The sequence below is a fragment of the Mirounga angustirostris genome, unplaced genomic scaffold, assembly GCF_029215605.1.
Source record: "Mirounga angustirostris isolate CCGP_5_RB_7025 unplaced genomic scaffold, mMirAng1.0.hap1 SCAF_2, whole genome shotgun sequence".
Classification (NCBI taxonomy): Eukaryota; Metazoa; Chordata; class Mammalia; order Carnivora; family Phocidae; genus Mirounga; species Mirounga angustirostris.
In genome coordinates this window covers 66,292,806-66,295,311 of record NW_026991710.1, presented here as the reverse complement: position 1 = coordinate 66,295,311, position 2,506 = coordinate 66,292,806, and positions in this window count along the sequence as shown.

The window sequence follows — 2,506 nt, the reverse complement described above, 5'->3', positions numbered from 1 at the left end:
AACAAGATTCTTTATGCTTCTTTTGTTCTCAATGTCTTTATGTCATTAATTTTAAGGGTCAGTCTCATACTTTTGTTCTGATAATTTGGTTTCTGCACAGGAAATTTTGGTCCACGGCAACTCAGTTCTCTTTCATCTAAGAACTTGGAGACAGAAAAAAAGACTACAGATAACTATTGTAAGACACTTATAATACTAATTTAGCTAATACTTTTGCTCCTTATTATCTATAAGGATTATTAATGCTGACAAAGTAACAACACAATATGCCCTGCTTCCTAGCTGCATACCTGACAGGTTTGTTGTGTTGATACTCTTTCTCTTCTCAATACAAAGTATCAGGACAAGTAATAAAAATTCAGTGCTAAAATTCAGTATGACCCAGTTTTGATGAAATATTGGTGATAAATGCACGATGCAACATTTTTTTCACATTTATTATTCTATGTGTTCCACATGCATCATTTTGCCCTGATGAAAATCTCACTCCCCAGTTTCCTTTGGTTCTCTTCCTACCCTTGAATCCATTTCATTTGTTGGGATGGGGCAAAGGGGAGGCAAAACCACTGGATAGGTTTATTGGGAAGTTTCAGAGAGAGCAAATATAAAAGCCCCAGGACCTTACTAGGCACTCAGCAAACTTGAGTGCTCTACCCCTTCTTTTCCTTGCCTCGTGGATTTAGATGCTTTGCAAGGTTCTGTCCGGGATCCGCTCTTTTCATACCTCCTGTTCTTCTTAGTGTCATCTACTCGTATGGCTTCAACTGCCTCCTAGATGTCAGGGAGGACTGTATTTCCAGTCTCCCCCTTACTACTGATGTTCTGAATGACTCTTCAGCTGCCTACTAACCAAGTCCATCTGGATGTCCCCTAGGCCTTCTCTACCCCACATGTCAAACAATATCACCACTTACTCAGTTGTTCAAGATGAGAAATCTAAGTATCAATGAGTATCCATGAGTCCTGACTTGACTAATCACACCCTTCTCCCTTCTCCTCACATCTAATCAGACACTGGCTTCTGTCACTTAAACTCCACTTGATACCCTCAGTGGATGATCTATTTTGCTTGTTGCTATTTCCCCAGTGCCTAGAACAATGCCTGATACCTACTAGATACCTACTCAAATCATTTATTGAATGAATCAATCTGTCCTCTTTGTCTTCACTGCCATGATCTCTTTGGAAAGTCAGGTGCATAGCTCCTGAACTAGTCTGCCTACCTCTAGTAACTCTAGCTCCTGTTACCTTCTTTCCAATCCATCTTATAGACTGCCTGCACAAGTTCAATGGTGAAGATTCTAAAAAAAGACCCCAAATTTTCCCTGGCCCCTCATAATATAGCCTCAGTTTACCTCTTTAGCCTATTCTCCTGTCACTTCTTCACTCTAAAAATTCCCTACCTTCACAAACTTCAACACACATACATTTTTTAAAATTTCAAATTCCAACTGTTCATTGAGGTAATAAGGCAAAATAGGAGAAAAAAGATGTGTTTTATGACTCAGGATGTGGTCTATCTTCGTGAATGTTCCATGTGAGATTAAGAAAAATAAATACTATGCTGTTGTTGGATGAAGTAGTCTATAGATGTCAATTAGATTCCATTGACTGATGGCGCCGATGAGTTCAACTATGTCCTTAGTGATTTTCTGCCTTTTGGATCTGTCAATTGCTAATAAGGGGGTGCTGAAGTCTCTAAATCTAACAATGGATTCATCTATTTGTCCTTGCTGTCTTATCAGTTTTTGCCTCATGTATTTTAATGCTCTGTTATTGATGCTCTGGTTTTGAGCATTTTATGATTCCATTTTCTCCCTTCTCTGTTAGCATATCAACTGTATATATATTTTAAATTTTTATAAGTTACCTTCCAGTTTGCAATGTACATTTACAACTAATCTAAGTCCATCTTTAAACACTATACTGTTTCATGGGTAGTAAGCAATCTTATAAAAGAATATTTCCAATTTCTGCCTCCCATCATTGCTGTCATTCATTTTATTTATCCATATGCTATAAACACTAAAAAATTGTTGCTATATTTTGAACAAAGTCATCTATTAGACCAATTAAAATTTTTTAAAAAGATTTTAATTTACCTTCATCTATTTGTTTTCCAGTGCATGTCCTTTATCCGAGTCTCTAACCCATGCCATTTCCTTCACTCTGAAGAACTTTTAGCACTTCTTGTAGGGCAGATCTCCGGCAAATTTCTTCAGTTTTTGCTGACTCTTCGTCTTTCACTTTTAAGGGATAATTTTGCTGGATAATATCCTCTGTTGTTGAGTTTTTTCTTTCAACATCTTAAATATCTACACTCTGTTCTTGCTTGCATGGTTTCTGATGAGAAATCCAGTATCATTCTTTTTCATGCTCCTTTACAGAAAAGGTGTTTTGGGGGCGCTTGGGTGGCACAGTCAGTTGAGTGACCAACTTTTGATTTTGGCTCAAGTCCTGATATCAGAGTTGTGAGATCAAGCCCTGCATCAGGCTCCGTGCTCAG